Source organism: Psammomys obesus, unplaced genomic scaffold (genome assembly GCF_907164565.1).
Source record: "Psammomys obesus unplaced genomic scaffold, mPsaObe1.curated_primary_1811, whole genome shotgun sequence".
NCBI classification, from domain to species: domain Eukaryota; kingdom Metazoa; phylum Chordata; class Mammalia; order Rodentia; family Muridae; genus Psammomys; species Psammomys obesus.
Window position 1 is genome coordinate 39988465 of NW_026596051.1, and position 26543 is coordinate 40015007.

Here is a 26543-nt window from a genome sequence, read left to right on the forward strand (position 1 = left end):
GTGGGATTGGGAGGGAATGAGGGAGAGGGCTAAGGCTGGGTTACAAAGTAAATAACCTGGGATTAATATTAAAAAAATAAGAATTATAAAAAAATTCATTAATAAGGCCTGTGAATTATTTTTCCATTTATCTAGCTTTACACAGTACCATGCAGGGAAAACAATAGAGCAATGTAAAAAATGAACACAATTTACTGCAATCTGAATAATGTAGGCTATTTTGTATCACTATTTTGAAGTTCTGGTAAATTCCTAGAATGTTTAATAGCACTTATAACACATAAGATATTTTAGGAAAACTATATATTCACCCACAATAATGAGCACTAATACAGTTCATTTCTTTTAATTATCATCAATTACTCCTTAACATTGATGTTTTTATTGATAAAATTGAGGTCATTTGTTATTTGATAATTTATTAAAATATGAATGCAAGAAAAAATTTACAATATTGTGTTTGTTGTACAAAGTTACAATAAAATGTTGGATGATAAAATATTTAAAATGTATCAAGGAATTGATAGTTCAAGTAAAGATTAAATAATAGGCATAAAGGCATAGTTACATTAAAGACAAATATTGACTATGTCTAGCTTGCTCTTTCTTCATAGAAACCTAAGCTGCAGAATTTCTCTTGGAATGGATTTCACTTTCTTTGGGGCTTTTGTATTTATCTTAGTCTCCACCTTGAAGCCCTGCTCTATTTATTCTTCTAAGAGCCTCACTCTGAGTCAACTTTGCAAAGCCATTTTACCTTTTCATTATATGACTTTAATATATCTGGTGCATCACAAGCTCAGATACAAAAAAAAAAAAATAACCTATTTGGCTTCTAATTCAAACATTGACATCAGAGGTGGACGGGCCACATAACTCTTTTGTGTTTTTGTCTGATTATTTTCATGGCAGTGGAATAAATTAACTTTGGAATCTCACAGTAGTCCACTAACCTACTGTTCTACTTTTACATCTAATCCTTCTTCTGTCTTTTAGTCTATATTATATATCAGAGATATAGAGATAAACACAGAGACACACACATACAGAGAGAGAGACAAAGAGATGGAGAAAGAGGTTTCCTAGTGAGATGGGCAGTGAATTTTATGTGTATTACTGTGGGCAAAGAAGTAGTAATTCTCAGGCCTACCTTGCAACCCACAGAACATCTGTGCATTCTAATAGTAGATAGCACATTTATAATATAAAGCAAAGAAAAGGAGTGAATTTTCTGATTTCTGATCAGGTGGGTGGATAAGTTGGTAATACAGCAGGGCAGTGTGGGAGAGAGTTTTGGGAACCTCCTTCAAATCACACTTCAAGAGCCATCTGGAAACGTATTTCACCCTGGCTGCAGTGCCCTTCACATAAGTGAGGTGTTATTAATACATGTCACAGTGGAGGAAGTATCGCTACTTCTTACTTGACATGTAAGTTGGTCAGACTAAGAAAAACAAAGATAAAAAATGGTATGTATATTTTTTCTAGGTAATCTTTTACAATAATGCACTGAGCAGGATTTTGAAAATTAAATGAATTGATGGGGGAGAGTAGGGACTCGATAAGGTGAGAAAGGGGGCTACAGCAGGAATACAAAGTGAATAAATAATTATAGAAAAAAGTTAATGACAAAAAAGAGATATAAGAAAAAAAGAGAAAAAATATTTAAACAAATTGAAAAATGTAATTCTTCTAAGTCCTTGATGAACTTCATGAATTTATTTTTTTCAGATCTTTAAAAATACATTTAACTTTTATGCAATAATTTGAATCCCATTACTAAATTTTGTCATCCTTATATAAGCTTCATTCCATTATGCTCTTCATTCCCATGTCCTGTCTGTCTCTTCTTTCCACGTGCATTTAGTAGCATTTAGAATACTTTGATTCTGGAAATTAAAATATGGTAGAGTACACAGTGAGCCAGTTTTCTCTCTAGCATTACATTCAGATATAAACATGAGCATTCATTTAGAATAGTCTGTTTTTCCATGGCCAATCATTTTTGTGTGGAGTCAAGCATCCTCTGTCTCAACTAGTCACTGCTGTAAGGCATTCTTGTGCAGTTGATGTCAGCCTATGATGTTTTCACTTAGAATGAACTATGTACAAACCTTCTCTTCTGTCTTAAGATCCTTCTATGCATGTGAATAGCACAACCTTAAAACTTAAAATAAGTACCTTGCACTATGTTCTATAGGAACAGACTACCATGCCTTGCTAAAATTGTATTTTCTCAGTTCTGCATGTGTCCCTGTCAGTCTAGCTGCCAGCATCTCCCTGAGGCTCTGCTTGCTACTCTTTCTGCTATCTGTGATACGGCTCTGTACCTCCCAAGTTTCCTCAAGTAATCTGAAGGCCACTTCCAGATGGCACTGTTCTTCCCTTTTGCCTTAGTGACTAAACAGAGATAAGGATTGGAGATGCTGTCAGGTCTCAGCCAACCAAGATGTGTGCTGCGGCTGCTCTACAGACAGCCTGTGACAGGAGCAGCACAAACCAAAGTAATCTGAGGTGATGATGTCCTAGAAGACACTGACCACTGTTGGGGACAGAATCTAGTGGCTTCAAAACAGGTCTCGTAGTCTAATGGCATCAGTTAGAATCTTAGTTTCATCTTTTTTCTAAGAGTGTAATTTCCTTACCACGATGCTTAACCCCAGTTTCCACCATTACAAACCTCAGCTTTGAAGACACAAACAATTCTGATGAAACAGAAATAATGTATAAACAAATCTGGCATTAGATCCATTGCATGAAAAGTTTGGTAATTTTGCTATTATTTAAAGAATTAGGATTAGTAATCATTGTTATTAAATTTAGGTAGATTTCTTATGTAATTAAATATCTGAAGTTTTCGCACAATGCTTAGTCTTACAAAGACAACATGTCAAAACTAATAGTCAAAATATTCTCACGATGAATATAGGGAAATTATTTTGTTGGAGTGTCACAGACAGACCAAGGGTATAACAGAAGTTTTCTGTCTTCTGATAGCACGTCCACTTGAAACTTTTAATTTCTCCATGTTTGTGCAGTGTCAATACTAACTTTCCAGCAAATTTTTCCTTTTATAAAAGATTTTTCAGTTTATATTCAGTTTTTCTTTGTTGTTCAGTTGAGTCCATTATTCTTCAGGTATGCATCTCCCTTAAAGGCTGAAAAATATTCATATGGAAAATGAACTAAGAGTGTTCAATTAATATGCTTGCCAAACTGCCAGTCCTTTATTTTCTAATTCACTATTAATAATTAAACTGATAAAATGCATGGCTATGTTACCCTTCTTAGTCTAACTTTGTCCTTGAAGACTACATCATTCTGCTGAGCTCTTAATGATGTTTAAAAAGAGAATGAGTTCTCATCAAAACTCCAAGAGACTTTGCAGCTCCGTTGGTGGCTTGCTTCCATCACACACATGAGGCATGGAGCTTCTGAGTGATTTTACCCCTAATTGAAAATACATTCGTTGGTTAGCACTGTATTTAGCTAAAAAATTTATTGTAACCTTTCCTGCTTTTCACACAGTCTCTCTTTGTATCTCTCTCTCCCTCTCGTATTCTTCTCAGTGTTTACACAGAATATGTCTGATGTTTGTGAGATATGGGTATATTCTTAAGTGCCTTCTCAGTAACAACAACAACAAAAAAAGTGAAATTGGCCTTCGGAATTGTGGTCAGCATGCCTAGTCTCTGGGTCTAGCTCACTTACTGAGACACTGATCTGTTTCAATATTCCTCTTCTGGAGAAAAACTCTTTCTGTCTACCTCTTTTATTGCAGATATATATATATATATATATATTGTAAACAAACATTTTCTCCTTGAGGAAAGCCATGTACAACAATATCTTTTATAACCCATGTTTCATGATTATAAAGAGACAAAACTACGGCTATTCATTTTTACTCAACAAACATGTATTGAAATTGAAATATGACCAAGGCTTTGTGAGGAAGCTTGAGTAAATGAAAAAGAATCCCTGCTTTCAAAACGCAGTTCTGTCAGGAGACATAGCCTTGATTGTCGTGAATTAGATAGGATACAGGAAAAGGGAAACTCCCTGAGAAGTTCAGATTGATGGAAGAAACAAAGCAAGGAAAGAGAAATTGTGTTGATAAAAGTGTTTCTATTTCACAAATGAAGGTACAGGCTGTAAGAAGGCCTTGAAGTATTGTTTACCTCATATTCTCTTCGCCTATATTCAGCTTAGCTTACACATAATAATTACATTGGCTGGGAATCTTCATACAAAAATCACAGAAATTTAAATCATTCTTGTTTTATGAAGTTACTGTTAATATTTCTCCTGTGTCTGTGTGTGTGGAAAAGTCACTTGTACTCATGTGGGCATTCATGTGGATATAAGAGGTGATGTTTGGTGGGTTCTCCTTCACTTGCAGTCTAACTTTTTTTTTTTTTTTTGAGACAGTCTCTCCTTGAACCTCTATTTCAGTGATCCTTCTCCTCTGAGTGGACACTGAGTACTAGGGATCTTGTCTTATCATATCTGCTGTAGGATTATAGGTACTATTCTGTCTTGACTAGTTACATGGATATAGGAAATAATCTATATCCTAATTTTTGTTCTGTAAGCACTGTATCAAGTGAGTTACCTTTTCAGGCCCCTAAACCTCTTTCTATTTCTCTCTCTTGTCTCAAGCTATTTAGCACTAACTGCCTTTAAACGTGTTATGGAGGCCATAACTCTACAGTGATTCGTCTGCCTCTGGCTCCCATGTCTTGGGATTATACTCCTGTGACATTCTTTAAAATCTGCTTCTTTTCTAGTATTCTCATATAATTTTCTTTTTTTTTTTTTAGTGTTAAATGGAGTTATTAAAAATTTTAGAAGTTGGTATTGACGTAAATGGCAGCAGAAACCAGAGTCAAGTCTACACAATAAAACAAATTAATTGTATGTCTGTGCTCTCTCCTTGCTTATGAAAACAGCCAATACTAAGTATGTTTATTCTCCCAATAATACCTTTTAAATTTAATAAGAATCTGTTAAGATTGTTTTTATGTCATTCCTATCTTCAGAACAACAATTACATTATGCAGGCTAACCTGATGACTAGATTATATTATAGTAGATTGGATTACATATGCTTATTTTCTTTAAAAAAATGCTCACAGATTCCTCCATTATTTGTGTTTGTTAAAATCATTGTACTGTGACATATTCCATTGTTATCTGCAGTTGAGACAGTTAGTTTGCGTTGTCTTAAATCCTTCATTTAGGTAAGCTTCATCTAATTCTTGCAAGCAGAGTTTTGATACTAGGTCTTATTACCTTGTTTACATTTCCATTACTGTCCAGAAAATATGATTAACTTTCACTTAAAAGTTTACAAAAGTACATGCAGCACATGTACATTTAAATGCCTCCTTCAAACAGACTTTTATTGTTAATATGTAGTAGTCTCAGGGAAAATGACCTTTAATACTATATGTGTCAAATGAAAATTATGACAAGCCTCAAGATGTTTTAGAAATAAGCAGATTATATAATCTGGAACAAGCTGTTCAAAATGTTCTTCCTTCTGGTTTTTATTTATAAACATATCTCCTATTTTTAAAAATATGCTGTAAAATGATCACCATCTACTTTAGTGAGGTCACTGTAGACTAACATATGACCTACAACACGCACACATTGCTCTGAGCTTGCATTCCTCTAAGCTACATTTTCCTTTCTTGAATTGTGTCTATTGTTTCTCTTCCATATGAGGGAACAAGTCACCAAATCCATACTCACAACAAAAGTTCATAGACAGTATAGTAGAAATGCTGTACAAGTTAGAAAGTGGAGTATTATGAAACTAAAATGAATGCATTGATTTAGAATAAAGCCTTTTGTCTACTAAAATTCCAACTCAAGAGCCAAGCCAAAGGTGAATGCTCTTTGCTCTCTACATCATTAACTACTATGATGTAGAATTTTGTTGACGTAATTAAGTGTATAAATGTAACACGAAAAGGTTAAATTCTGTAAGTAATATAGAAGGTTTGACATATTGGAGTTCTGGAAAACTGTATTCAATTCTTAGTATGTATATATACATATACGACTGTATATGTAAAGACACATTTCAGTACATTTATATACAGAATAAAGTATATGCATGAGTATACATATTCAATAAGCAGAAATAGAATTATAGGAAACAGTAAATGATGCCAAAAATAGCAGTGGGGAGGGCAAGGAGCAAGTAGAGTTGTTTGCTAACCTAGATTAAATGAAAACAATAGCATGTTCCATGGGCATGAGTAGAGTTAAAGTATGTCAAATGTAAGACTTTGGACAAATTTACATCTTTCAGCAATATAAACAACATTTTGTCTTTGTATAATATAAGAACAATTTATTAGGTCATAGAAACAATAGATTTGAAACTAGCGGGGGGGTGTGAGCAGAAAATTCAGATTTTGGGGTCATTATTATGCTGGATATGGCAAACTATTTACAATAGTTGAGACTGCCGTTTATGCATATGACATCATGTAAGAGTTGATATTAAAAACAGGATTCTAAAGGTGTTGGGACATAAGTGAATGAGGTAGAAAACAAGTTTCATTGGAAGTGACTGAAAAGTATTTTTTGAAATAAAATAAAGCAACCATGAACATGTAACAATAGGATGAATAACAATTTCCTGGCTCTGCAGGAATCAAGCTTAAAGCAGAAAACACAGGACAATACACACCTTGGTTAGTGGAGGGTTTTAGGAGAGCTGAAGGTCAGTCCTCAGAGTTCTTATATTCATTTATGATCCATTTAAGTTTCATTTTATGGTAAACTGCTTATGAAGAGGACCTGCCTCTTTAGAGTTTCGAAGATATGTTTGGATCCCTACAAGTATGAAACACATTAAATACAGTTATAGTTTCCAAATATTGCTGATATACAATCAGTTCGTGCTAGATAGCTCCAATAACTGGGGACCAAAATGTATAGCATAGGTACACATTTGAGGAATCCTAATGTGCTGTTATTGAAGGCAGACTTATGACTGTACCCTTTCACATAAGTATGGATGAGCTGATGTCCAGAATTCTCATATGTTCTCATTTTCAAGCTATTTCAGAAAGAAAATTTTCATTAGAGTCTGACATTTTCAATGAACTGCTTTTGCTCTCTTTCCTTCAACACTATTAATTTTATCAACAAAACTAGTTTTGATCTTCTATATAGACTTCATATTTAATTTAATTTTATTGTTTTATTGTGCTCAATAATGTGTCCAGTTCACATAGTTCCTCAACTAAAAGAGTATTTGAATTGTGGTTGCATCAAGTTATTGGTGATCATCAAACCATTTGCTATTGACCATGATGCCATGGTCATCATCAAAACATTTGCTATTGTGATTCCCTGATCCTTGACACTGCAGTAGTGAGTAGATCGATCAGATCCTATTAACACAATTCAAGTATACGGGCTTCAGAGCAGAAAACAATGAAAATGAATTGGAATGAGAAATACATTTGAACTGTGTACGACAATGATAGTCTAAGTTCATCATGTTTCATATACACATAACACCACGAGAGTGCAATCAATGATGCCTCTGCTTAATGTTCAGATTCCACAAGAAGAAATGACTCCAGTTGTACCATGCACATGAATGATTTGCCAGGAGGTTTTCACTTTTCATGTTCTTTTTCTTTGATTCAAACATATTTATTGATCACAATATATTATAGGGGGAGGTTTACAATACTGAATGAGATAGAGTATTTCTGTCCTTATTGGCTTGAAGCTTAGCAGAAATGATGTAGCAATGGCTACCTGAAACAGGAGTTATGATAGAAAACTAGCTTGCAGATACTTTCTGGTGTTACAGTTTATGTGACCCTTTCCACCTCTTTAATTTTATAATTTTGAGACTTCTTGTTCTGGTCCATTTTAGGATAAATATAATGAATTTGATCAAAAGTTTTCTAGTAAGGAGTGTAGGTTATGGCCTTGAGAGTTTATTTATTTGTTTTTTTCTATATTATTATTATTATTAATTATAATTTATTCACTTTGTATCCTGGCTATCATCTCCTTCCAGTCCCATCCCCTCTCCCTCTTCCCCACTATGTGCCAACGTGTTGTTTTATCTATGCAAATGTAACCATCAATGTTACATAAATTTTCTTTTCTCTATGTTCACAGTCGCTTAATAAGAATTCATGAATAAGGACTATATTGGTGAAATGTATCCTTTAGATCAAGATAGACTTACTATAATAATCAATATGTAATAATTTCTCAGTGAAAATGGAAACTGGTAAGTATTTCTTTTCTTAATATCTCTAGAAATATCCATTATTTGCCTTAGGATATGCTCTGTTTATTGACTTGGAGCAGTGACAGCAATATATAAAATTATAGTATGGCAAAGCTATATCAAATATTATTTTTCTAGATACATAAAACATATTTTTGTCAGTGCATCAGAATCAAAGCCAAACATGGTACCTAATTCTTAGCAGTAAGAGTGTGTTGTCGAATTGCAGTATTGACTTAATAATCTTAGAACAAGAGAATGTCTCTTCCTGGAGACAAAATCGTCTTTTCTTCCAAAAGCAACATGCTCTTTAAAAAGAAAGAAGGGGAAGATAGTGAGACCTGGAGAGGGCAGGAGCTCCACAAAGAAAGCGACAGAACCAAAATATCTGGACACAGGGTTCTTTTCTGAGACTGATTCTCCAACCAAGGACCATTCCTGGATATAACCTAGAACCCCTGTTCAGATGTAGCCCATGGCAGCTCAGTCTCCAAGTGGGTTCCCTAGTAAGAGGAACAGGGATTGTCTCTGACATGAACTCAATGGCTGGCTCTTTGATCACCTTCCCCTGAGGGGAGAGCAGCCTTACCAGGTCACAGAGGAAGACAATGCAGCCAGTCCTGGTGAGACCTGATAAGCCAGGGTCAGCTGGAAGGGGAGGAGGACCTCCCCTATCAGTGGACTTAAATAGGGGCATGTGAGGAGATGAGGGAGAGAGGGTCGGGTTGGGAGGGAATGAGGAATGGGGCTATAGCTGAGATACAAAGTGAATAAACTGTAATTAATATAAAAAATAAAAATTTAATAAAAGAGAGAGAGAGAGAAGAGAGAGAAATCTGGAGGAAAACACGCTGCTCCCTAAAATATTCAGAGATTAAGGTAGACTCAGGAGAGTTGTTCAGTTCAGAACTATGAGGCCTGACTGGGTTGGGAGAAGAACCTCTCTGGGAAAATTAATGTGAAACATTAGTATTTAGAATTCTTCTTCTTAGTATCCTTACCAGTACTGGGTTCTAACACAATTTCATGTCTTCAATTAGAGATTATTTTCTTTCCTGTTCGGCTTTAACCCCTTAAGATAATGTTTCTCAACCTTCCAAATGCCACAACCCTTTAACATAATTCCCCATGTTGTGGTAACACTCAGCCATAAAATGATTTTGTTGTCACGTCATAACTGTAATTTTGCTACTATTGTGGACTGTAATGTAAATATCTGCTATTCAGGATATCTGACATGCAGCCCCTAAGGGGTCACAGTCCACAGGTTGAGAACCATCGCCTTGAGACATTTATAGATTCTTTCTTAACATATATAAATTATTTGCTCATCATTAGCTTCAGAAGCAAACCGTGTAACTCAAAACACCCATATAGTCAGCTACCTTTGCAGTACTTTAGCATTCAGGAACACTACTTCAGTGGTTCACCTGTCTACATGATGCTTGACATTCGAGTTACAGACAAGAGCTACCTCTGTGACCAATAGGCACAATTCCACTTCTTACCTGTAGCAACCTTGGTCTTCAGTTTATCAAACTGAAGTTAACTGAGTCTCAAGGCCCCATCTTTCCTCTTTCCTTTCACATCAGTTGAAGCAGTATTGGGGATGCATCATCTCTGAACAAGAGGTTGGAAGCAGCATGCGCATGCTGAAGCGTATTTTATTAGCGACTTCACCTTTCAGCTCACTGCCCTTTATGCGATGTGATCAGTTGTATTCAGCCTTCACGATTTCTCTGAAAATTCAATTCTGAGAGCCTCTTCTAGTTTCCTGGACAACCTGGGCTCATCTCTTTCTCCGAGAATAATGAAGATCCGAACTCTAATTCTAACCTCTTTTAGACCTAGCCTGTTTTTATCTTCTTTTCTGAAATCAAGCCCACATGCTTTTCTTTTGCAGCCCATGTCTAAATATTCTCAGTTTCCTCAGGACCAAGGAACCATTAGATTATCTCTATCAATTGTTCATGGGTTTACAGATACGCAGGTATCCAAGATTTTATTTTAGAGCACGGAGTCAAAACCTCTGTGTAGATTATTCTGCTTCTGGTATTTTAAATTTTTTAAAAATATAAGGTGAAATACATTAACATTCTTAGTTATATAAAGCCTTGGATTCTTTTGATAGTCATTTTATTTCTGAAGGAGAGTTAGAGGACTGTTCCAGAGTCTGAGAATCAGCTTTTCTCCCTTGGTAATATACTTGTCCCATTGCCTCATTGACTAACCCACCATCCCATCCCATCCCGTCCCGTCCTGTCCCATCCCGTCCCATCCTGTTTCGTCCTGTCTGTCTTACTGAGACTATATCTATAGCCTTTGGGGAATTAAATTATTCATTTTCTCTATCAGAAGTCATTAGATTTTTGTTTTAGACTATCCTATTTCTTTTTTCTTCTGTGATGCCTTCTTGAAGTATTTGCAGGATTTTCTTCTTCTTCTTCTTCTTCTTATTATTATTATTATTATTATTATTATTAATTACACTTTATTCATTTTGTGTCCCCCCATAAGCCCCTCCCTCCTCCCCTCCCGATCCCACCCTCCCTCCCCTTTCTTCATGTATGCTCCTCCCCACATCCACTGATAGGGGAGGTCCTCCTCTCCTTCCTTCTGATCTTAGTCTATCAGCTCACATCAGAAGATCTGTTAAGGTATAACTTAAATTCTACTATCTCACAACTTATAATTTAATATATGAGCTTGTAAACAACTTGCTTTATATGTCTCGAGCTGTTGTTCAAGTCCTATGAACTTGAACAAGAGATGCTGGATATATTTGTGTACCATGTCCTCATTATGGTAACAAAACTCTGACAGTCACTGTCTCAGCTACCTCCGTGAGCTGTTATTGATTATATGGAAATGCACACACACACACACACACACACACACAGAAAGAGAGAGAGAGAGAGAGAAGTAAGCATTAATACAAATTATCAATTAAGTGCTTATTGATCTACACAGTTTTTAAAATCATTCTTGGGTATAATTTCTTTTTCTCTTCATAAAATCAGAATTCAGATTTAGAATATTTGATACAGTATTTTGTTAACTATTTTTGGCTTCGTTTAATTTAGACATTAATGTGTGTTTTCTCTTGGTCCTGTTGAATCCTCTTTTAGATTCCAAATCTCTATGCATGGATTTTATTTGCTCTGTAAAAGTTCCAGTGTTCATCACAAATATAATTATGTGAAAACGATATTAAAAGAAAACATTGTAATGTCACATTTCTTTTCTTCTAGTAAAATGTCTTTTTTTTTCGTAAGAGACCTGCATACTTATTACTAAATTCATTGATGATGAATAGTAAATGTCAGAAATGAGAATCGAACAAGGTATTAGTCAATAACATAGTTATACTGATTAATAACATAGTTATACTGTCTAATATCTGGTGCTGGGACCAGAGTAGTTTTGAAAGGCGTTACAAACAATGCCAAATACTAGGGACAAAAAGTAGAGCCTATGACAATCATAGTCAATACCAGAGAGCGGATAAAATCTGCCAATTAGGAACCCATTCATGGCTCTTATTCAGGTATTCACTGAAACTGCTAATTAAACCAAATACATTTACAAACCTAAAATCAACTTTCATGGAGCATTTGAGATCATGTTACGAGCACAGTGCAAAACATCCAATTATAATACAGTTCAAGCACAAAAGGCTAGCACATCCAAGTCATTGGGAATGTCTCTTATGTCAGAGAAATGAATTAGAAATGCATTCACTCATCCTCCTACACACACACAGGAAGCCACTAGAAAAGAAGAGCAAGAAGTTTATAAGAAAAACGGGACACGGCCTTATTAAATATCTAAAAATAATGCCAGCAGCATAGGAAGCATTAGGGTAATAAACTAATAAAGCAGACAACGACGTGCTTAGGGGTGTTGCTCATGCTGCTATCTGGAATCACCCTAATGAAAATAATGATATCTATATTCACCGATGAGATGAGAAGATGTGTACAATTAATATTTGATAATACTTAGGTGTGTAAGCCATACTAGCTATTGTTAATTTTGTGATATTTTACCTCTATATATTCAAATGACTACATTTGCATTATTTGATTCAATGCATAAAAAATATGTAGCTAGTACAATTATTACTATTTTTCAGAGTCATTTTAGTTTTATGCATTTGGAGGTTTTTCTGCAATAATCTGTGCATGCTATGTGCAAACGCATGCTTATTAAGGCCAAAGAGGATATCAGCGTCCCAGAAACTGGAGTGACTGAAAGTTATGAGCCACCATGTGGGTGCTGGGGATTGAACCCAGGTCCTCTGAAAGAAAAAAGAAAAAACAACTAATGCTTTTAACCACTAAGACTTTTCGTCATCTCCAAATTACTTCTATTTTAAAAACACACTAAGTAGGAAAAATGGGTTCTGTTTCATATCTAGTAGAAGCGCTTGCTTGTTCAGTTCTGAGAAGAGACTTGTTCTGTTGTTTGCCTCATTGCTGAGCTTTGACTCCACTGCAAGCAGTAGCACTATGCCTGTTATCCTGTGCACAGAACTCTTCTTCAGTGTCCGCTTACTAGACAGCTTAGTGAGCCTGGCTCGCCGGCACATGCCTGTAATCCCAGCGCTTGGGAAAAGTGCAAAGACAGGTAGATCTCTGTGAGTTCACAGACAAACGGACTTTATAGCAAGTTCAGGCCAGCTAGGTTTATATACTGATAACCTGTCTCAAACAAATAAACAAGCAGACAGACAGACAAATAAACCTCCTCAAAATTAAAGAGAAGAGCAAAAGAAATCATTGTGTATTTTTCCAGTCTTTTGCACAGTCTATTATTTTCAGAAAGAGGCGAATAGATATGCTTTTATTTGTACTAATTCCATTTGTTATTGGATTTCAAAATAACAGGATAAAACAACCCAAATAGGGTAACAATGCATATCATCTCTTAAATTTGATGGATCTATTTCATTGATAGTTCACACACACACACACACACACACACACACACGGAGCAGGGGTTCCGGAAAGGTTGCTTAACACTACATAAGGAACCTAGGAGGAACCTAGGAGATTACTACATTAAGAATGAGATTCTACAGTTTGTTCCCAGATTTCAAACGACGGCGGAAACAAAACAATACTCTTTCAGTTAGGAAAAAACATTCAGTGAAGTAAGTAAAAAAAAAAAAAAAATGATTTTTGAACAAGTTATTTAAAACTTTTAGCATTGTGCTGTAAAAATTTCAAATCAGGTTAAAAATGATCTAAATTTGTTAAATTAGAGATTTTCCTCATAAATTTCTTTATAAAAGTAGTAAAAATATTTCATATGCATATCATTGCTTTAAAAATGCTAGAGAAGCCACACAATTTTTATCATACATGAGTAAATTTAAAAATATTTTATCTTCTTAAGACATGGGCACATATATGCAGTCTGACCTCCCTGTTCTCGAGAGCACACTTACTTTAATTATACCCACCACAAACTACATTATTAGGCTTGCTTAAACTTGGTTAAGCTAAGAAGGTTCATTAGGCATGGTAACCAGTTCAAATAAAATGGAAATCATTTCAAATAACCACCATGAAGACATGAGAAAGAAAGTATGTATTATGTACATACACAAAAAACATCACCCTTCCTCATTCTTTCTGCAGTATGTTATTAAATCATTCAAAAGCAAGGAGCTACTATGCCTTACAAAAATATATTCATAATTCACTGGAGCCAGTATTTAATATGTGTAATTTTTCCTTCTAAAGAAAGAATGAATTTCAAATTAAAGGACAATATATATTTAAAAATTAGCTTATAAGATTGCCCAGTTGGGGGAATGCACAGGCAGAAAATACGTATGTCTCAAGGAGGGTTAGGTAAAAATAATTGTTTCCACTGAGAAGTTGGCGTCGTTAGTTTGCTCATAATTGACCTAGTCATTAAAAACCTCTCAGCCCCCATCTGTCCCTGCTGCTCTTTTGTGATTGTCACGTATAGCTTCTCACTAGTAAGCAGAAAGGTTTCTGTTTTCTTTGTGGGTAGAAGGCAGGGCATCTCTGAAGTGGTTAGGGCTCTTCCCTGCTTCACCAAGGAAAGAATGAATGGAAAACACAATATAGCTTCATGGCAAGATGTCTGCCTCTGAGATCTTTTCATTTTAGCACCTGGAGAAATATTGCTACGTTATTGCTCAGACACACATTCTTACTAAGCAAAGGTTACTGCCATTCATGGCCAAGAGTGAAAGGACTCATTCTTAATATTTCTAGTACTTCATTTAGCTGCTCTCCTTATTGATTGGGCTTTACAAAATACCTAGTTGTACTTGAGGTGCACTTCTAAGGACAAAATTTTTATATTATGGGCTAACATGCAGGGAATTTGACTTTTAAGTTACTGTATAATTTTGGTATACATTCTGACACTTATGAATGAACTTTAAGAGAGAGCATTTCATTGCTCATTGTGGAAATACACGCATCAGTTCAGAAAGATTATACTAAGCATGTTAGAAACTATCTTGTAATTAACTTGAGTAATAAAGTATGTGTTCAGAAATAATTTTAGATTTGAAGTGATCAGCTGAAGTCAACAGTGCCGTACACTGAAGACCAGACAGTCTCCTACCATATGGAATGTTGTATATTTAAAGATGTAATATTCCCTTCAGTAAGGATACTTCTATTAAATTGCGGTTAGAAAATTTGTAGTGTGTACACCTTGAAAATTAACTATCTTCTCTTAATATTTAAAACACCAGCACAGCATATGGCATAATCTTTCAGCTAAAATGCTCACAACAACAAAAAACTTATACTATATAACATGAGGATTTATTTTCCTAACTCTTTCTAGGATGTTTTTTCCCATCAAGAATAAGATGTTATATCATACATTTGAAAATAAGGATACTTTGGATTAATTAAAATATTACTTTAGGGCTATTTAATTGGATGATATAAATTCTCATTTTCATTTTTGATTTAATTTATGTCTAATGCTCTTTTATAGTATTTATTTATTTTCTTAAATATAAGAGTAAAAAAGTGCTTAGACTTGGCAGTGCTGATATGAACAGGTCTCAGAAACAGCAACAAAACCTTCATGTTTTCAGACAATTGCACATAGAGTTAGTATTTCAAGTTGCTTTTGAAAACCTCTGATAATCCAAAGTAAAAGCACCGGTTATTCATTATAACCATTTTAATACTGTGGTATATTAGCCTTTTAAAATATTCTTTTTCCTAGTACTGGAAGCCAGCCATAACTGCCTTTGTCTCTGCAATACTTGCTATAATAGAGTATTTAGGATATTCCTGGTAATAATACTCCATTGATGCTAATCAAGGTAGATCCAACTGGTAACTGACTTCCCTCTAATAGTGAATTGCACTCTTGGAAGAAGCCAGCAGTTAGTTCTCTATGGAGGTGAAGGTTTGATGTTGAGGTACTGTTTACGCGTTTATCTACACCACTGAACAGTCTCACCGCCAAGCCTAAAGAAAATTGCTCCATAAAATATTTGGTAATGTAAATGTGAGACTCAAAGTTATGTATCTTATGATTTATTGAAATTATGGCTTGTAGGAACATGATCATCTCTAAAGGAATCTAATATACATGTTGGCAAATATTCCAGTGATGCCTATAAAAATGGATGCTGCTGTAATATCTGCAAAGCAGCTACCTGTCCAGATTTATGCCTTTGGCATTTCTAATCATGCGTGGCATGGCTGTGCCAATTTAAATTTGATGTAGGAAAATTTAAAATAAGCATTTATTTCTAAAACATTTTTCTTTCACAGAAGATACAATTCTACGGGTATACTGCTTTTGATTGATTTCCTCTTCCACTTCTCATATTGGCAAGAAAAGGATTTGTCAGTTTAGAATACGATCTTTAATTGGATTCATAACAGAATCTCAGGTCAAACCTGATGATATTTCCTGGAACCTGAGACTAATAACTACCCTAGAAAGCTTGGTGTGGCTGGCAAAAGGACTCAGGACTCTGCCAAAATTCTTTATGAATTTACCTATTGAAATATATTTAAATTGTTTTGTTTTCTACCAAAAACTGGAGGGGTGGTGACACTGGAAGGAATTGAGGGCGAGTAGTTGGGAAAAGTTAGAAAGAAGCAAGGGAAAATGATCCAAGACTATTTTTAGGATCAGGGACTTAGCTCTGAGATTGTGTTTCCGAGTAACATCAGAAGCTCCCCTCATTAAACCTCACCAACGTGACTGCCCAAAATGAGCTGAAGAAGGATGACACGAAGGAACATGCCAAACTGAATGGAGAAAAGCCAAAGAGGATTCAGGCAAGCAAACAACGCTGAGAATAGGAGAGGTGGTCCTCCCCCTGGAAGAGCACGCCAACTAGTCAAACAGGGAACCCCGAAACCACACATGGAGGCATCATTACACAGATAGAATAACTATATTTGGGAATATATATATATATGTACATACATATCCGCATGCAATAACAATTAGTGAAAACTGAGCCTATTCATTTGAGAGTTGGGAGGGGTATGGGAGATGATTGAGAGGGAGAAAAGAAAGGGAGAATATAATAAAATTAGAACTCAACAAATTTTCAAGTCTATTTAAATTAAAAACATATTAAAAATAAAAAAAAGAAGGTGTATAGCTTAAAAAATATTGGCCTTGTCTCTCCTTCCTTTACTAGGGAACCCACATGGAGACCGAGCACTCTGTGGGCTGCATCTGAGCAGGGGTCTAGGTCCTCTCTGTGCATGGTCTTGGTTGATGCATCAGTCTCTGGAGTAACCCCTGGGTCAAGCTTTTGTGGCTTTGTTGTTCTCCTTGTGTGGGTCCTGTTTGCTCCGGGTCCTTCTATCTTCTTCCATAAGACTCCTTTATCTCTGTCCAAAGTTTGGGTGTGAGTTTCTGCAGCTGCTTAGATCCCCTGCTGGGAGGAGTCTCTTAGAGGACACCTAAGAGACGCCTGTGGTAGGCCCCCTTCCTGTTTCCTCTCTTCTACCTCTTCTAGTGTTTATCCTGTTTGCCCTTCTGAATGAGAATTTAGCATCTTCCCTAGTCCTCCTTGTTGAATAGCTTCTTTATGTCTGTAGGTTTTAGTACTTTTATCCTATATTATAGGGCTTAATGTCCATTTATCAGTGAGTATGTACCCTGTGTGTCTTTCTGCTTCTGGGTTACTTCACTCATGAAGATTTTTCTCTTGTTTCATTCATTTGTGTACAAATTTTATGATTTCCCTGTTTTTAATAGCTGAGTAGTATCCCATTGTGTAAATCCAGACAGTCCTAATGGGACCTGATAGGCTAGGGTCAGACAATAGGAGAGGAGGACTTCCTCTATCAGCGGACTAGGGGAGAGTGACAGGGGAGAAAAAGAAAGGTAGGGTAGGACTGGGAGGAGAGAAGGAAGGGGACTACAACTGGGATAAGAAGTGAATAAACTGTAAAAAATAAAAAATAAATAATATGTAAAAATTAAATGATAAAATAATAAAATAAAAATTTAAAGGAACAAAAATTGGTGGACTTGAGTATTTACATTTTTCTGGCTTGATATTATCTTAGTTTCTGTCATCACATGTTCAGAATTGAGTTTGACTGAAACTACCATTGGGTAATCTAATAGTCAGTAAGATTTGAATTATAAGTATGATTTTAAAAGTTAAACTTTGAAATATTAAACTTGTTTTAATAATTGGGGATGTTGTTTAGTGGTGGAATACTTGCCTAGCATAGACATGGGCCTACGTCTAATATATTCCACTGGCGGGCTGTTCAAATTAAAAATTTCAAACATGTAGCTCCAGAATGTAAAACTTTGTAAGGTTATATTTTTGAACACAGAAAAAACAATGTCCAACACCGAGCCATGAAAATATTTTTTTGTGTGTGTGCATGATGTACAAATAGAGAGTTTAAAAGACAAAAATGTAGTTTCTTCTTTTACAATATTCTTAAAATAAACACAGCTATTGTTTTTTACAGTGGAATCCATGTGGCATATGGCTTATTTTCAAGTTCTTGCCCTCCAGGAAATGCTTAACTTAACTGGAATGTAAAAGAGCATGTAAGTTAAGCAGGTTGGAGGAGGGATAGGTCTTCCACATACGTTAGTAGACCAATCTGCTGTTTATTAAATTTGATCATCCACCAGTGCAGACAGCTGATTGAAAAACAAAGAATTCAGCAGTTATGCGGAAGTATGAAAACACACACACATGGCCTCTCCTTCTGTGGACTTATCATCTGTCAAATTTCTCTAGAGTATACCATATTTTAAAGGCTCGAAATAAAACATTATGAATACATACATGCATAATGAAAAAAATATATGCTTTGAGGGAACAGCATTACCCAAAGTTATCATTTTTTTTCATGTAATTTAAATTATGGTATTGAAGAAGGTATTCTACGTGTTAGCTGAATTCTACCTCTGAGCATATTGCCTATCTATTTGGGTGTATGTGAACAGGTTAAGGGAAAGGTACTTTAAAAAAAAGTTTTAGACAGTGTCTGAGATGCTTGATAGCCAAAGAACAACTGGTATTTTAAAAATAAATTAAAATGCATTAACTATGAGCAGCAGGCAGAGTATTTCGAGTGAACGCTGGAGTGAACAGAATGTTGTGATTCGCTCCCATTCTGCAGATCTATGAATAATCATTCCTTGAGGTTTGAAGATTATAAATAACAGTGCTGAGTGGAGTTATTTCTGCTTTACAAAGGAAATCATCCATTTTGTTTTCATTTTCATTTGGGTAAACTCAAAATGGCTTTGCGTAGCTTCTGCTAATTGTATCCAAGACCAAAGCCTTTTTCTACGAAGGAAATTCTTGACAATTGTGAGTGTGTTTCTGTGCTTGTGTGGGTTAAATGACTTAGAATTGACAACTGTTGTTTGACTTAGTTAGAACGATGGTAATACATGTAAAGAGAAGGTAGGTAATAAAATATGAGGGGTAAAACTGAGATATATAAAAAAAGCTAAAAGCCAACTAAGTTCTAGGGACGAATGACTGGAGAAGGACACACTGACAGTTTGCAAGTCTCAGTGAAATAAATGGAATATGTCAGTTACTTCACAACATGCTTTCACACATACACTCCAGAAAAGTGAAAATGAAACTTCTCAGGTGATATTTAAGTGCATATCTCAAGCTACTTGTGATATCTAGATGATGTATGCCATTTGGAATAAAAACATAAACAACAAACCAGCCATGATTTTTATAACCTTAATTATCAGTCTACACAAGATCAAGGTGTGAACGATTATAAAATGCTTGTTTTAATATTTATGTTACATAATTTTAAAGCAAAAATTCTTTTGAAAATGATTTCTATTCAGGAAGTTGTTTGGCACAGGTGTCTTATATGAGACTGTTTCTCCAACCAAGGACCATGTATGGATATAACCTAGAACCTCTGCTCGGATGTAGCCCGTGGTATATCAGTAACCAAGTGGGTTTCCCTAGAAAGGGAACTCAATGGCAGGCTCTTTGACCTCCCCCCCCCCAGGGGAGGAGCAGTCCTGCTAGGCCACAGAGGAGGACATTGCAGCCAGCCCTGATACCTGATAAACCAGGGTCAGATGAAAGGGAAGGAGGTCTTCCCCAAGCAGTGGTTGGAAAGGGGCAGGGAGGAGACCAGGGAGGGAGTGTGGGGTTGGGGAGGGAATGAGGGAGTGGGATACAGCTGGGATACAAAGTTAATAAAATGTAACTCAGAATAAAAATTAAGAAAAAAAGAAAAAGATTTCTAAATATATTGGTAAGATGGATGGCGGCTATGGATACACATATGCATATATGCCTATATATGTGCATTCAGGGTTACACATATTAGCTTTAGACTACATGACAAGAGGACAGACACTCCAAGCCGTCTTTCTCACCATAAGATCTCCAGCTGTTAGGATACTACTTAATATATGATCGATGCTCAGTAAAGTTTCCTGAATCATGAACAAATGAATGCTTCCTAGGTCTTGGTTTTATCTACAATTTTCATAATCTATTCTTTACTTGCACTTGTATTTATTTAGTCTAAGTTAAATTGTGCTGATGGCAAATTTACTCAAAATTACTATTCACCATGAAATAAATTGGCCTTTTGAAAGAGTACAGGTTAATTCTAAGTATGTCCTAGACTTTTGATGAAGGGCCTGTTTTACATTTAAAGACTCTTCTTGTATAACAAGTATGATTTTACCTTCTCTTTGTTAAATGACAAACTAAAGAACATCAATTTAAATGTGCGTGAGTGTGTGTGTGTGTGTGTGTGTGTGTGTGTGTGTGTTGTAATTGCAAAGTTACTTTATTAAGATCTCTGTCTATGGACCTTGACTACTCAATTTAGAGTAGAGAAAAATTAATAGAACTGTTTTTGCACTATCCCTTTAAAAATGTATAGGACTGGAGAGATGGCTGAATGGTTAAAGCCACTTGTGATACTAGCAGAGAACTCAAATTCAATTCCTGGCATTCACAAAGCAGTTCAGAACCCATTGCAACTTTAATCCAGGGGATCGAATATCATAGGAGACTATGATCCTTTGGGGAACCAGGCAGGCAAGGGTGTAAAGGCATACATGCAAGCAAAATATTTGTGTGAAAAAAAAGAACAACAAAAACCAAAGAAAATAAGAACAAATATTTTAAAGTGTATTTGCCTTTTAAATTGTTATGATCTGAAATTTTTTTCCTCTTTTTTATTCTTATTTTTATTTTTTGTATTAATTACAGTTTATTTACTTTGTATCCCAGCCATAGACCCCTCCCTCATTCCCTCCCAATCCTATCCTCCCTCCCTCATCTCCTCACTGCCCCTCTCCAAGTTCACTGTTAGGGGAGATCCTCTTTCCCTTCCATCTGACCCTAGCTTATCAGGTATCTTCAGGACTGGCTGCAAAGTCCTCCTCTGTGGCCTAGGAAGGCTGTTCCTCCCTCCGGGGTGGGGTGGGGGAAGGTCAAAGAGCCAGCCACTGAGTTGATGTCAGAGACAATCCCTGTTCCTCTTACTAGGGAAACCCACTTGGATGTTGAGCCGACATGGGCTACATCTGAGCAGGGGTTCTAGGTTATGTCCATACATGGTCCTTGGTTGGAGAATCAGACTCAGAAAAGACCCCTGTGCCTTGGTCCTTGTGGAGCTCCTGTCATCTCCAGGTCTTGGTAATTCCCCCTTCTTTCATATGATCCTCTGCACTCTGCCCAAGGTTTGGTTATGAGTCTCAGCATCTGCTTTGATACACTGCTAGGTAGTCTTTCAGAGGCCCTCTTTGATAGGCTCTTGTCCTGTTTCTTGTTTTTTGCTACTTCCAATGTCCATTCCATCTGATTTTGTAAGTGAGGATTGATCATCTTACCCTGAGACATCCTTCTTGTTTAGCTTCTTTAGATATACAGATTTTAGTATGTTTATACTATCTTACAGGCCTAGTATCCACTTATAAGAGAGTATATACGATGTGTGGTTTTCTGCTTCTGGGATACCTTACTCAGGATGATCTTTTCGAGATCCCACCATTTGCCTGCAAATTTCAGAATTTCCTTTTTTTTAAATTGCTGGGTAGTATTTCATTGTGTAAATGTGCCTCCACTGCTAGTGGGAATGTAAACTTGTACTACCAGTTTGGAAAACAAGCTGCCATTTTCTCAGACAATTAGGTATAGTGCTTCCTCAAGATCGAGCAATATCACTCCTAGGCATATATCCAAAATATACTCAAGTACACAACAAGGACATTTGTTCAACCAAGATTGTAGCAGCTTTATTTGTAATAGCCAGAACCTGGAAACAACGCAGATGTCCATCAACAGAGGAATGGATACAGAAACTATGGCACATTTGCACAATGATCTGAAATTTTGTGACTAAACTACCTTCAAATATCACACTTCCATATGCAACTACTTATATGCTTCTTACACACTTATCTACTCGTTTATTTACTTATTACTAATGTAGGGACCCAAAATAAAGACTTATATAAGATTTTTGAAAAGTCCATGCCATGGAAGAGCCAGATTAGGTTTTCGTTTTAAGAACTGCTTCTACTATCTATGTTATTTTATAAAAATTACATTCTGTATTGCACGAGAATCCAAACATACATTTTAAAATTCTCTTTTGTTTTCTTCCTGGGTTAAATGTGTGTGAGGTAATAGTGGAGTGTGGAAAAGATTTGCAAATACCTGCATATGCAATACTTCTCTTTCTTGTGTTCTAAACAGTCATTTTCAGCTCACTCTTCTGTTTTCAAATTCGCTTGTCACCGTTTGACCTTCCTTACCAATAGTGATTCACTTCTACAATAGCATTTATTTTGTTAGTTTTCCTCCTGCTCCACTATACCACTGGCAACAGTTTATTCTTTTTAAATATGACAGTCAATTTCTTCATTACCTAAGTAATTGTTTCATGTGAAAAACATATTTTTCACTTCTGTCCTATCTGTTTCATTCTGTCTCTGAGTGTTTAAGCCTGTTTCTCACTGCAGTGGTTCTTAAGTTCCATCACCTGTGTCTCCTCTCAGTTCCTCCCCGCAGCCCTGCTCATCTGGTTGCATCCCATTTCTGTCATTGAAAACAAACAGAGAAATCACATATTTAATCCCAGCACTAAGTAGGCAGAGGCAGGCAGGTCTTTGAGTTGGAGGCCAGCCTGATCTATACAGTGATCTCCAGACTAAACCAGGAATACATAGAGGTAGAAAACACCATCCCCCAAAACAAAACAAAACAGAACAAAACAAAACATAATGGTTTCTGAGAGATAACAATAAAAATATAATAAGATAAAATAGTAAATACTGGAATGAGACAAAACAAAGGAAAGAGTCGAAGAGAAGCACAACAAACAGACTCACTCATTTGTTGATTCAGGAATCTAGTAAAAATACTAAACTGGAAGCCATAATATATATACAAAGGACCTGTTTCAGACCAATTCACCAGGTCTACAAGTTTTAAAATGTTTTAGTTGAGCTGGTTTTTAAAATGTTAATAAAACTATTACCTAATAAAATTTTATTATAATAATTCTCAGATTTGTACATGACAGTATTCCAATTATCATTTTTAGTTTAATAAAAAAGAATAGTGGATGTTTTTCTTCTAAAGAATTTTAAGCATCATATTGCTGACATTAATATATAACACTTTGAGCTTTCATCTATGTGAATAAATGTATAAACACCCCCATCTATGCATTAATCTCAAATCTAATTACAATGCAATTTAGTAATAGAGGCTAAAGGTTTATACTTAAATAACACTGACAATGTTTCTAATCTCATTACTCTAAAACTATTTTATTAAGTTATATTTATTCATTTTACTGTGTAAAATTAAGTTCTTACTGATTTTTGTTGGCATTAAACTTTGCAATTTACTTCTTGAAAGCTCAGCACCATGATGTACTATAGCCCAGAACTGTATCAATGCCATTGACCTTTCCTAAAACCTGAGCTAAGAATAGTGTTACAATTCTCTGTTCTTTTGTCTCCTCCACGATTTTTATTGGTTTTAAACAAGCTCCAAATAGTACTGAAATAATGACTTTTTTCTTTACATTTATTTTTGTTATAGTGTCTTCTAAACGTTCTTAGTAGCTCAATACTCTCTGGTAACTTAATCTGAGGCTTGTATACTTACATTTTATTATGTAAAATACTGCTTGTTCCTCTCAAAAGGCAAGTCCAGCATGCCACCCTGTAACAGAGCAGACTGCTGTGTTCTGACAAGTGATCCTCTACCCAGTGCCTTACTGAAGTTCTGAGTCTCTCTTCCTCCCTGGTCAATTCTGTTGCCACTGAGAATGGCTTCTAATCTCATTATCAACTTGAATGAAAGAGGCCAGTCCAGCCCCTGGACACTCGAGCCCTACCCATAACTCGACACTCATGACCATTTTGATGCTAGGACATGCCATTTCATGTTATTCAGCAACTATTACCAAGACAGAAAATGAACAATTTTTCCAAAATGTCACTGTCTAAAGCATGGCTCCATAGATACACTTGGTAGTTACACGTATGGAGGTGATCAATTGTGCTGAGTTTCACTCAGACCGAGAGCTGAAATAGTTGCTTTCTAATTCCTGCAGGAGTTTATTTTACAGTCTTGTCTCACCAAAACAATAAAGAAAGTAGTGCTGATATCTGAAACACGTAGCTCTCTCCTGTGGATCTTTATTCCAGATATACCAGCATTTTACAGTGGATTGAGAGAATTAGGCAGAGAACAGTTCTCCAAGACTAAAAACGATTCTCGTCCCATCTTGTTCAGTATGTCTTCTCACACGCCACACACATTCCCCCCGCTTTTCCCATCACAAAGTCCGAACTGGCTGAGGGAACTTCATAACGTCCCTGGCAGTTTGTGTGTAGACTTCCTTGACTGCAAAATGATATAAATCTAACTCATTCTTCTCCACACTGTTATATTTTCTGAGAGAAAGTTCCCAAAATTCTTAGAAAATCATCACAGACTTTTTACTGTCATTGCCCCTCTATAAAAAAACACAACTTTTCCCAGAGTTCTTGTATGCATGAAAGTGAAAATCCATCCCTTTATTTTCACTACCATGTGAAATCTAGCTCATATTATTCTTCATGAGCAAAATTTCTGCCAGAAATGCCTCATGAATGGCAAAGATTTTATTACTATTATCTTAAATCCTACCCTTCAAATATTCCATTTTTATTTCTATTGCTCAAAAAATTTTATTTTACACAGCTATTTATAATTACTTTTACATGACTTGAACATTTATGATAATTGTTTTTCTCCTTTTTTAATAAATATGCACTCACCAAAGTTACTTTCTAATTTCTCACAATGCGATGTTATTTTAAATATATTATCCATAATATAGTATTTAATCCTTCCTTAGATCACACAAATATTTAGTTACCTATAAAAACTTTAGTATATTAGGAATCTGTATGCAAAAAATAGTCAATTTCACCATGTTAAATAAAAGTGTTTGGCTGCAAATACAGAGCATGTGGATTCGACATTTTTTTTTCTTTGATTGCAAGATTCCACATTTGATTCTTCTAGAGATAAATGCTGATTCTAAAATAATCATTCATGAGTATTTAAGTATATGAATAATTTGGTTTAATTAAATATATATAATTACTGGAATATATAGGCTTTAATTTTGGAGGGAAACTTAAAATTTAAAATGTTTTGTGTAACAATATTTTAAGTTAAATACACAACAGAAAAAGATAAGAATCATAACTGACTTTTACAAAAAGAACATATAGTTGAGTTTGTAAAGTGGAGATGTTTCTTTTAATTCAACGGACCTACATGATACTTATTTTGCACCTACCAAATTTTGTGAGGTTAGTCTCTTATGATAGCAATTAGTTTCCAAGATTTCTCAATTTACGAACTGACTAATAATACTATTGCCTAAGCTTTAGGTGTTTCATGTTAAACAGACAGGAAGGCTAATCAGAAGTTTGTCAGAGACAAAGGATGTTGAGAAACTTGAATATTTTGAGACTGTCTAAACAGGATCATGGATAGACCAAAAGGATTACTAAATTCCAAATATCAAAAGTTTCTCTAATAGCTGCTTTCCCAAACACTGGGATTAAAAATTGAGATTACTTTTAGAAACAAGAATGCAAACACATACTTAGGCAAATCCTTGTCTTTACAGAAAGTTTCAACAATGTTGCAGCCTTAAGGTAATAAATAAACTAAGAAGTATATTTCTGTCTAGAGTCAACTTTGTTTTTTATACAAAGGAAATTAAGTGCTATTTTTAATTCTTGGGCCATTCTTTATATATATAGTTTTGTATTTTACATTGCTGTGATAAATACATTTAAATATGCATGTTAACTTATACAATATCTAAATTTTCTTTAAATAAACAATTTAAAAGAAACACTTCAGGTGCATATTTTGCATTTGAGTATAAACCAAAAAAGTCAAAGACCTCTTTAAAAAGCAAAAACAAAGATCATATGCGCAGCAAGTCTTGCTTTTCACTTGTTTTATTTTTCAGCCTGTTATTAAAATAATTCTTATTAAAATACAAATATGTACAAACTCATTATTGAATGTTTCTTTTAACTTTTCTATGTAATTCTATTTATTTAAATATCGTATTCAACATTTATGTAAATATAATTAAAAACAAATACTTTTACGAACTTTATTAGTTCGATCTCACAAGGTTTGTGTACGCCTGCTAAATTAAATATCTTCTCCATTAAGTTAAAGAAAGGTATTTCATTGTCA

At 35.3% G+C, this 26543-nt stretch overlaps 1 protein-coding gene across 5 annotated transcripts in view; it reads left to right on the forward strand.

Annotated features, from left to right (window-relative positions):
* Positions 1-26543, forward strand: part of Pcdh7 (protocadherin 7) — a 452776-nt gene that overhangs the window by 208365 nt on the left and 217868 nt on the right. The window lies entirely within an intron of this gene.